Source organism: Solanum pennellii, chromosome 6 (assembly GCF_001406875.1).
Source record: "Solanum pennellii chromosome 6, SPENNV200".
Lineage (NCBI taxonomy): Eukaryota > Viridiplantae > Streptophyta > Magnoliopsida > Solanales > Solanaceae > Solanum > Solanum pennellii.
In genome coordinates, this window is record NC_028642.1 from 2352418 (window position 1) to 2363537 (window position 11120).

Genomic DNA, 11120 nt, shown 5'->3' on the forward strand with positions numbered 1-11120 from the left:
ATATATATATATATATATATATATATATTCTCTTTTTTGAGATTTTAAATGTCTAAATAATTTGATTAATGTTTTATTTTCTATCTATAATTACTATGATTAAATTAAATTATATTAAATTGGTTAGTAAAAAGAGCAACCCTTCATGAATTATTTCATCAAATATACAAATTCATCAACTTTTCATCATCTCTTTTAATTATTAATAATACTCAGTTATGAGTTAATGACATTAATAGTCTTTAATTTCTTATCTTAATATCAATTGTAGAGGTAAAGTTATGGTCTTCATTTATAATTCTTATAAATATTTTTTTTTAAAAAAACTAAATGGTGAGGCTCGTAAGCCTCTTTTATATAAATCTCTAGCTAATGGAGGAATTTTTTTTGTTCACCAATTACCTCCTTTTGATGAGATTATTTCGGCGATTTTCAGGTACAATTTATGTTATTTTTTTGTTTAACTATAATAATATTATATAAGATTTTAATAGTTATATTTTGTATCCTACTTTCATCATTATCACTTTAGATGACTATTTTTTCAACTGGTTTGCTGTTTTATGAATTCTTGAATTTATTCGGAATCTTATATTTGTATATTGTATTTTGCCATGTAAAATATCATTTTTTTTATTCATATTATATCAGCTCATAGATTATCACAATATATTATTCTACTTCTTTTATTAATGTGGATTGTAGGGACACGTACAAAAAATTGATGGTTACTGATGGAGTAACTCATTCTTCTTATTGAGATTTTTGTAGCTTTAATGATTATTCATCCATAATTTTGTTAGATATCTTGGCTTTTTTTACAATTTATGTTTACTTCTCTTTTAATATTATTTTTTATTTAGATTTCAATTTCATAATCGATAAGCTACTTTTTAAAAACTTAGACATTTTCAAATTGATGTATGTTCAAATAGTTTATGTTATCGATGTATATAATGAAGAAGACTCTTGAATTTGTTAGGATATGGAAGAAAGAGTCAATAAGAACTCGAAATATATGTACTAATTTTGTGTTTATTTTTTAATCTACATTATTATTGATCAACGTCTTATGAAGAATATATACATTGTATTTTTTTTCCTTCTCTATTTTTTCTGTGTTCTTTTAGTCTCTATTAGACATCTTAATTTAGTTTTTTATGAAGTCGTAAGTCTAAATACTTGTTTGAGCTCGAATTAGCCATTTGTGACTTTATTAAAAGTTTGCTAACTATTAACAAAAGTTTAAAAGTTATAGTAAATAGCTTAAAAAGAATTAATTTGAAACATCAAAATGTTCCCCTCATTGGTGTTTTATGGTTATATTATTAAAGATTTATTTATAATTTTTGTATTATATTATTCATTGCATGTTGTTTACACACTATATGTTTTCATTGCATTTTAATCATAACATATCTAGAAACACACGTACAAAGCACGTGTCCAGAAACTAGTATTATTATATATATGAAACTCTTAACCTCAAAGTTGAATTATCATTTTGTTCTTCATTTAAACATTATTTTTTATGTACAAAAAAATAGATATTTGTAATAAAGTTATTGGAAGATGGAAAGTCATTTAGTGGAAGTCCAAACATTTCAAAACTGAAGAGTTATCATGACACTTATTTCACATTATTATTGTCAAACTTCAATGTGTAATTGTTAACAATTATATATATGGGGATGTTCATGAATTATTTGATAAGCAAGGAGGGATTCAAGCCACTCAAGAATTATTTTTCAATGCTCTCTTTGATCAGTAAGTTTAATAATTAAAAAAGATGTTGCTCTTATTTCCTTAAATAAAATTTTATATTTATTTTTTGAATTTTTGACTAGAAATCATTTTCACATGTATTAATCACCTTGAAATGTGTATGCATGTTTACTTATGAATTATGATTTGGAATACGAAGGTTAAATTATCTAATTATTTTATATCATTCATGAATTCAAATGGAATATTTTTATATTTTTTAAAATAGATTTTACATATTTATAAATTACATTCAAAAGTGAAAGAAAATTCACCTTTAATTATTCAGTGTTTGTAGATAATCCTTTTAGTTATTTTTTTATGATTGAAAATGTGTTAGTAAGAAAGAAAATAATAAAAATAAAACGGAGGGACCATAAACAAAAGGGGAAGACAAGAATTAAGGCAAAGGATACATAATAATAATGTTAGAGAAAACAATAATAAAGTAAGAGAAAAAAAAGGATAAAAAAATTAAAATATGATAAGAAGTATGAAAAATAACCATGACCAAATTATCAAAATTTTTTGTTCATGCTACAAAGGAGAATAAACACACTACTATGTCATTTGAATGTAATATGGAGAGAACATATATAGTTGTTACAAGTACGTATGGTAATTCAAGCTTTGATACAAATTGAGAAGGTCTATTATGTGTGTATTGTCCCTTTTATAGAAAAGTAACAAACTAATATATTACAGGTTTCGACCTAATAACATAAAAAAGTAAATTATTTATCATATTAAATTTTATTGTCCATGCTTGACAAGTTATCGAAATATATAATTATTTGGACTTACATTTTACAATAAAGAAGTCATTTATATAACTCGATTGTTCATTTATATTTTTTCGCTAAATCGTTTGTGAAATTCTTTAAAATGTGATTATATTTTTTTGTTAAACTTTCATTTTTATAATATTAACTCCTACCACATATACTATTTTCATTGGACTCACGTGCAAAACCTGTGTCCTGAACTAGTTATATTATAAGTGGGAAGCCTCCAAGTCAAAAGTTGAATTACCAAAATGTCCTTATAATGTCACTATATTGATGAACAAAAATTTACACATTAATTATAAATAAATACTATTATTTTCTATTAAACAATATTCTTATATATTTATGGAAAAAAATATAAATACACACTCTTAAAAGCTAGGTTTTTTATTTATTTTCTCTTCTTTTTTTTCATTCTTCTTCCTATTATTTTGCTTTATATCTTACTTGTATAAATTCCAAAAATCATATTATATTATAAGTGGGTAGCCTCCAAGTCAAAAGTTGAATTACCAAAATGTCCTTATAATGTCATTATATTGATGAACAAAAATGTACACATCAATTATAAATAAGTACCATTATTTTCTATTAAACAATTTTCTTATATATTTATGGAAAAAATATAAATGACACTCTTAAAAGCTTGGTTTGTTATTTATTTAGTTTCTCTTCTTTTTTTTCATTCTTCTTCCTATTATTTTGCTTTATATCTTATTTGTATAAATTCCAAAAAAGGCCTACAACTTAAGAACTGCATCGGTTAAAAATATATTTTAATAGTACCTTATTGAAAATACTATAAGTTTCTATCAAAACAAAACTGAACCCACAATTGATGGTTACAAACTTATAATACTTCTTGTATAATTTTTTGAATATTTATATTTTAATTTTATAATATTGAGTTAAATTGATCCAATTTAGCTTCGTAAAATTAATCTAATTGACTCTCGATTAACCAAGACTGTCACAAAATTTGGGATGTAAGGCAGTAAATCTCTCCCTTAAAACTCATGGTGTTAATACATCATGTATAAAAAAATTCATACAAAGGATATAAATGTTTTATAACTATATAGTTAAATCTTATTATTTAAGCGTTTTAGTTATTTGCCATATATATATATATAAATATATATATATATATAAAAGTTGTACCACAAAAAAGTTAAATTGTACTACTTTATTTTGTTATTTCATTATTTACGTTTGGACTAAGTACAACCCAACAAGTACCCTTTTANATACTTTGTGACACATGTTTTTTGTTTGTGATATATCCCTCTTCCTTCCCACTAGGAACTTTAAGAACAAATACTTTTGTGAAATGACTCGAAGACTTCATTTGAAATTTCCAGGAAAACTTGAGTCATCTTAGGTATGCATTGCCTCTTACCTTCTTTCTTTCTTCTCTTTTTAGTCTAATCACCTTTTGTCAATTTTTTCATTTGATGAGTTTGAACCTTTTTCAATTTTTTCATTTGATGGGTTTCAAATTTTTTCAAGTTATGGTAGAAAATTGATTGGATGTTGTTGTTGCTTCCGTTTTCTACTTTCTCTATTTTGTATCTCAATTTTTTTTTGGTAATTTTTGTTATTGAAATGTAGTGTTTTTTCCGCTTTGTTTTGGATGTGGGTGTTCTTTCAATTTGTAATTTTTCATGTATCCTTTTGCATGTACTTGGAGAAGAAAGGAAAGGGAAGAAATTGCGCACCAATGCCTGAACTTGAATTATCGATTTGTATTACTTTTGAAATTAATGCTTTCAGTATCTTCGCTTTATATAAATCTATTTCTGTATATTGTTCTGATGGAGGACCTTTGATCTTAGAAAATGTATTTCTATACCTCTGTTTGCTGAATACGAACAAATGCCCAAAAATTACATGTGACAAGTGAGTCTGTAGCAACAAAAAGATGAAGAAATGAAAATGATATGGTCAATTATAATTGCATTATCACTTACTATTCTCTCAAAAATTTTGCATCATCTCAACATAATCACCCATTTATGGTGCACAACTCTCTGTCAGATTAGTGTGTCTTCATGTGATAATTGTCAAATGGGTGAATTTGATAATCTCCACAACAAACTATACAAGGATATTAGAAACAAGTGGAATTGGGTATTTCAAAATAGGAAAGTCATATTTGCCGTTTTTGCTTTTTTGCTTATTTGTTTCTGGATCGATGGCTGAAAACTTTATCTAAACTATCATGTGTGTGTCTGAGTTTCTTAGCTGAAATATCAATCATCGATTCACCTAGGAGAAAGTGAAATTTTTATGGTTGATGGGTGTTTTGATAAATAGTTGGCGGTGTACTTCAATAATGAAACTAAAATATAAGGACACTTTAGGAGCTTTTTACCATCACCTCTTTTGTTTCTTATTTCTTGCAAAATGATTTTTTGTTATTTCGTTTAAATTAAATAGATAATGTCCATGAATCTATAGAAAATTTTGAAATAGTCTTCCAAACTAATTATTTTTGCTCCTCCAGGAGGTGTTTGATAGATGTGAAAAAGAAAGTTAGTGTATGACTCATGTTGGATGACATTATTAATGTTACAAACGATTGTAAAACACTTCTAATTTTATGAATTTTTATTTATTTTTCACGATTATATATCAAGTGATCTTTTGCTATGTTCTTTTTGTTGTTTCTTGCAGACCGCATGCAATATGCCTTCAGTTTTTGGATTGTGTCAGGAATGATACGAATGATATGATTTCCTCTGCTGACTGTAAGGTGCACGCATAGCGCATATTCTGTTTCTCCATTTGAATGAGTAAATTCTATCATTTCTTTGAGATACAAAATTATAAGCTATGTATCAATATCATTTTGGCATTTCACATTTATAGGAAATGCATTGATGGTAGCAGCATGTGGTACTATAAGTTTCAAATTTTAACTCTTTATTGTTTTGTCTACTGAATTTCCCATTTAGATTCAAGTGATGATTCAATATGATGATATTGTTGTTAAATCGGAAATTTATCTTTTTTGGCCAAAAAAACTAAGTATTGACATTTTACTTATGTTGCCTAATTCTATATTAACTTAGGCGAGAAATAATAATTTTAAACTATGGAAAGAAATATAGTACTAATTAATATATAGTACTTCCTCCGTTTAAAAAAAGAATGACCATATTTCCTTTTTAGTTTGTTTAAAAAAGAACGACTCCTTTCCTTTTTTGGCTACACTTTTAGCTTTAACTTTTCACGTGGCGTGACATGTTTAAGACTACAAATGTTTAAGATGTACAAGATTAAAGGGTAGTTACATTTGACATAATTTTAATTTAGAACCACAATATTATAAAGTCTTCTTTCTTTTCTTAAATTCTGTTCCAAGTCAAATTAGGTCATTCTTTTTTAAACGGAACGGAGAAAGTAGTATTTATTTGATGTATGTCTTCCCCATGCTATCAATATGACATATAAGTTTTATGAAAGAGACAGAATGAGAAGTGGGAAAAATGATAAAGAAACAGACAGAACAAGGCAACACATCTAATAAAGTGGGACAATGTCATATTAGACAAGAAAATAGTAGCCCTAGAAATAAATGGATGAAGGAAAAAAATAATTTACTTATGAAGTGTTTATGAAAATATATTGTTGTTCATTCCTATTGCAACAAGATGGACTTTATCGAGGCTGAGAATGGACCAACTATTAAATCTTGGTTAAAAATTTGTGAATGGTATATATACAACTTTACAAGGCTATATGAAAGTGATATTTGGATAACATATAAGAGGACGTGATTCTTTTAAACTAATTGTGTTTTGTTTCAGATGATGGAAGAAAAATAGCATTTGGGCATGGCACGACAGCTGAAGAAGTCACATACTTTTGTTTTGTAGCACCACGACATTTAATGGGTATTGTATAAAATTACTTTATACCGAACAAAGAAATCTTCTTTTAATACATTGTTTTATCTATTTCCTATCCCGTTTCAGTTGGTTCTCTTTATTTGATCAGAGGTTCAATTTAACGGTTTCTTCAAGCTTTGCTTAATTAATTTTGTAAGTTGAAATATCTTACTTTCAACTATCTAATGCTACTTGATGTTATGATTTTATATGCGAATAAATTTTTGAATTTCTTTTATATATAAATTAGCAGCTTATGATGCTTCATTTTGACAATTGTGTCATCATATCCCTCAGATCCACAAAAGACATTATGACCAACAACGGTGTTGTCCATTTATATTAAAATAATATATTTTTAGAATGTTAATGAAATGCTTTTAACTTCCTTGCTAACTAACTATGAAAGAAAGGGACAAGATATTAAGAATGTATATAGTGCTACTTCAATTAAGTAAATTTTACTCTTTTGGTGATTATCTTTAATTTATATGTAAAAAATGTGAATATGGATGGAAAGATTTTATATATATATATATAGACATACTTATATATCCAACCATTTCTTTAGGAATTTATTCTAATTGTTCCCGTGTCATGGAAGATGAAGAGTTACCAAATTCTTGGTACTTTGCCTTAACTTTGTATTAATAGATACTATGTGTTCTATTATATTTGACTCCTTTGTGATTCAAAAATGTATGATATACTTGCCAATTAAAACTTTTGGATCCTTACTCGCTTTAACAAATATACTGTCGAGTGAGGTAAATGATCGAGAAAAACCAAAAAAAATGATTGATTTCAGATTCTCTAATTTTCTAGCCTACAAGTACAATTTTACACCCTTTTTTTCAAGCTTTTAATATTTGTAGGGAACCATACTGTTCTATTTTGGATGATGTTATATTAGTATTTAGTAGTTATTCTTAGATAGAAGTTATGCTTTTAGTATGATATAAATTTCTTCTGTTATTTTGTATTGTTTGAATTGCAACTTTTGATATATTAGCAGACTGGGAGACGAAACCAAAACATGATACTTTATCGTCTTCATAATTACAATATGCTATAATTGAGAGGATGATCATAAAGTAAGAGATTAATGATGTTTGGAAATGATTTAGGTGATATTCATTTCCTTAATGAGGTGTTCTCTGTACTTTTGACACACATAATTCCTATAAAGAAGTTTTCAGATTTTATGTGATTATGCATGTGGGACAAGTTTTGCTTTAAAAAATTCTTGTTCAACTATTTCTTTATTGAATTGAAAATCTTAAGTTACGAGTAGTAAACTGAAATGAAAGGATAAAACGTAGCTATAACATGTTTTTATCTAAGTCAGACACTCAAATTATTAATGTTAAAGGTAAGGATAATGTCAAAGCACGTCTGACCCATTCCTTTGTATCATTATCATTAATTTGCTTGAACTTATAAGGTTCTATCATTTTGTTAGATATAGAAGCTACAATGTCTAAGTGCAGTAATTTCCTTCCCACTAGGAACTTTAAGAACAAATACTCTTGTGAAATGACTCGAAGACTTCATTTGAAATTTCTAGGAAAACTTGAGTCATCTTAGGTATGCATTGCCTCTTACCTTCTTTTTTTCTTCTCTTTTTAGTCTATGATTGATCACCTTTTCTTAATTTTTTCATTTGATGAGTTTGAACCTTTTTCAATTTTTTCATTTGATGGGTTTCAAATTTTTCAAGTTGTGGTAAAAACTTGATTGGATGTTGTTGTTGCTTTCATTTTCTACTTTCCCTATTTTGTATCTGAATTTTTTTATGGTAATTTTTGTTATTGAAATGTAGTGTTTCTTCCGCTTTGTTTTGGATGTGGGTGTTCTTTCAATTTGTAATTTTTTATATAGCCTTTTGCATGTACTTGGAGAAGAAAGGAAAGGAAAGAAATTGAGCACAAATATCTGAACTTTAATTATCGATTTGGATTACTTTTGAAATTAATGCTTTCAGCATCTTCGTTTTATATAGACCTATTTCTGTATATGGTTATGATGGAGGACCTTTGATCTTAGAAAATGCATTTTTATACCTCTGTTTGTTGAATACGAAAAAATGCCCAAAAATTACATGTGACAGGTGAGTCTGTCAACAAAGAAACACAAAAATGAAATGAAAATGATATGGTCAAATATAATTGCATTATCACTTACTATTCTCTCAAAATTTTGAATCAGACATAGAGAAATCGCATCAACTCAACATAATCATCCATTTATGGTGCACAACTCTCTGTCAGATTAGTGTGTTTTCATGTGATAATTGTCAAATGGGTGAATTTGATGATCTCCCCAACCAATTATACAAGAATATTAGAAACAAGTGGAATTGGGTATTTCAAAACAGGAAAGTCATATTTGCCGTTTTTGCTTTGCTTATTTGTTTCTGGAGTGATGGCTGAAAACTTTATCTAAACTATCATGTGTGTGTCTGAGTTTCTTAGATGAAATATCAATCATCGATTCACCTAGGAGAAGTGAATTTTTTATGGTTGATGGGTGTTTTGATAAATAGTTGGCGGTGTACTTCAATAATGAAACTAAAATGTAAGGACACTTTAGGAGCTTTTTACCATCAACTCTTTTGTTTCTTATTTCTTGCAAAATGATTTTTTGTTATTCCGTGTAAATTAAATAGATAATGTCCATGAATCTATAGAAAATTTTGAATAGTCTTCCAAACTAATTATTTTTGCTCCTCCAGAAGGTGTTTGATAGATGTGAAAAAGAAAGTGTATGACTCATGTTGGATGACATTATTAATATTACAAACGATTGTAAAACACTTCTAATTTTATGCATTTATATTTATTTTTCACAATTATATATCAAGTGATCTTTTGCTATGTTCTTTTTGTTGTTTCTTGCAGGCCGCATGCAATATGTCTTCAGTTTTTGGATTGTATCAAGAATGATACGAATGATATGATTTCCTCTGCTGACTGTAAGGTGCGCGCATAGTGCATATTTTGTTTCTCCATTTGAATGAGTAAATTCTATCATTTCTTTGAGATACAAAATTATAAGCTATGTATCAATATTATTTTGGCATTTCATATTTATAGGAAATGCACTGATGGTAGCATCATGTGGTGCTATAAGTTTCAAATTTTAACTCTTTATTGTTTTGTCTAATGAATTTCCTATTCAGATTCAAGTGATGATTCAATATGATGATATTGTTGTTAAATCGGAAATTATCTTTTTTGTCCAAATAGACTAAGTATTGACATTTTAATTATGTTGCCTAATTCTATATTAACTTAGGTGAGAAATAATAATTTTAAACTATGGAAAGCAATATAGTACTAATTAATGTATAGTACTTCCTCCGTTTAAAAAAGAATGACCATATTTCCTTTTTAGTTTGTTTAAAAAAGAATGATTCCTTTCCTTTTTTGATAACACTTTTAACTTTAACTTTTCACGTGGCATGACATGTTTAAGACTACATGCTTAAGACTACAAATGTTTAAGATGTACAAGATTAAAGGGTATTTTGTTACATTTGACATAATTTTAATTTAGAACCACAAGATTATAAAGTCTTCTTTCTTTTCTTAAATTCCGTTCCAAGTCAAATTAGGTCATCCTTTTTGAAATGGAACGGAGGGAGTAGTATTTATTTGATGTATGTCTTCCCCCATGCTATAAATATGACATATAAGTTTTATGAAAGAGACATAATGAGAAGTGAGAAAAATGATAAAGAAACAGCCAGAACAAGGCAATACATCTAATAAAGTGGGACAATGTCACATTAGACAAGAAAATAGTAGCCCTAGAAATAAATAGATGAAGGAAAAAAATAATTTACTCATGAAGTGTTTATGAAAATATATTGTTGTTCATTCCTATTGCAACAAGATGGACTTTATCGAGGCTGAGAATGGACCAACTATTAAATCTTGGGTAAAAATTTGTGAATGGTATATATACAACTTTACAAGGCTATATGAAAGTGATATTTGGAAAACATATAAGAGGACGTGATTCTTTTAAACTAATTGTGTTTTGTTTCAGATGATGGAAGAAAAATAGCATTTTGGGCATGGCACGACAGCTGAAGAAGTCACATACTTTTGTTTTATAGCACCACGACATTTAATGGGTATTGTATAAAATTACTTTATACCGAACAAAGAAATCTTCTTTTAATACATTGTTTTATCTATTTCCTATCCCGTTTCAGTTGGTTCTCTTTATTTGATCAGAGGTTCAATTTAACGGTTTCTTCAAGCTTTGCTTAATTAATTTTGTAAGTTGAAATATCTTACTTTCAACTATGTAACGCTACTTGATGTTATGATTTTATCTGCGAACACATTTTTGAATTTCTTTTATATATAATTTTGCAGCTTATGATGCTTCATTTTGACAATTGTGTCATCATATCCCCCAGATCCACAAAAGACATTATGACCAACAACGGTGTTGTCCATTTACATTAAAATAATATATTTTTAGGATGTTAATGAAATGCTTTTAACTTCCTTGCTGACTAATAATGAAAGAAAGGGCAAGGTATTAAGAATGTATATAGTGCTACTTTAATTAAGTAAGTTTTACTTTTTTGGTGATTATCTTTAATTTATATATAAAAAAATGTGGATATGGATGGAAAAATTATATATATATATATATA

At 27.3% G+C, this 11120-nt stretch overlaps 1 long non-coding RNA gene across 1 annotated transcript in view; it reads left to right on the forward strand.

Annotated features, from left to right (window-relative positions):
- The first annotated feature begins 3824 nt into the window (after positions 1–3824).
- Positions 3825–11120, forward strand: part of LOC107023005 — an 11116-nt gene continuing 3820 nt past the window's right edge. Inside the window, exons 1-3 of the long non-coding RNA XR_003578994.1 lie at positions 3825–3933; positions 5229–5307; positions 6365–6451. This is a non-coding gene — a long non-coding RNA (uncharacterized LOC107023005). The remainder of the gene's footprint in view (positions 3934–5228; positions 5308–6364; positions 6452–11120) is intronic.